The following is a 932-nucleotide window of genomic DNA, read 5'->3' as shown; positions in this document are numbered from 1 at the left end:
GCCATTCTCCTGCCTCAGCCTCCCGAGTAGCTGGGACCACAGGCGCCCGCCACTTCGCCCGGCTAGTTTTTTGTATTTTTTAGTAGAGACGGGGTTTCACCGTGTTAGCCAGGATGGTCTCGATCTCCTGACCTCGTGATCCGCCCGTCTCGGCCTCCCAAAGTGCTGGGATTACAGGCTTGAGCCACCGCGCCCGGCCTTTTTTTTTTTTTTTTTTAGAGGCATGGTTTCACTCTGTTGCCCAGGGTGGCATGCAGTGATGTGATCACAGCTCACTGCAGCCTCGACTGTTCAAATTATTTATTTATTTATTTATTTATTTATTTAGACAGAGTCTTGCTCAATCGCCCAGGCTGGAGTGCAGTGGTGCGATCTCGACTCACTGCAACCTCCACCTCTCGGGTTCAAGCGATTCTCCTGCCTCAGCCTCCCGAGTAGCTGGGATTACAGGGACGTGCCACCATGCCCAGCTAATTTTTGTATTTTTAGTAGAGATGTGGTTTCACCATATTAGCCGGGATGGTCCTGATCTCCTGATTTCATGATCCACCTGCCTCCGTCTCCCGAAGTGCTGGGATTGCAGGCGCGAACCACTGCACCTGGCCGATTGTTCAAATTTTTATTCGATTTTTGCAAACCTATGAGGTGCATATTAGTGTGTCTCAATTCACCTGTGAGGAACACAGAGTTAGGAACTTCTTAGGAACACAGAAATTAAATAGTTTGTTGAAGGTTACCGGTCTGTGATGGAACTGAGATTTAATTCAAGTTTGTCTGATTCTAACACTGTATTGAGAAAGAGAATAGAGCCAGGTGTGGTGGCTCAGGACTGTAATCCCAGCATTTTGGGAGGCCAAGATGGGCGGATCACTTGAGGCCAGGAGTTCGAGACCAGACTGGCCAACATGGTGAAACCTCATCTCTACTAAAAA

The sequence above is a fragment of the Theropithecus gelada genome, chromosome 11, assembly GCF_003255815.1.
Source record: "Theropithecus gelada isolate Dixy chromosome 11, Tgel_1.0, whole genome shotgun sequence".
NCBI lineage: Eukaryota > Metazoa > Chordata > Mammalia > Primates > Cercopithecidae > Theropithecus > Theropithecus gelada.
The sequence above is the reverse complement of the archived record's forward strand: the minus strand, read 5'-3'. Positions refer to the sequence as shown.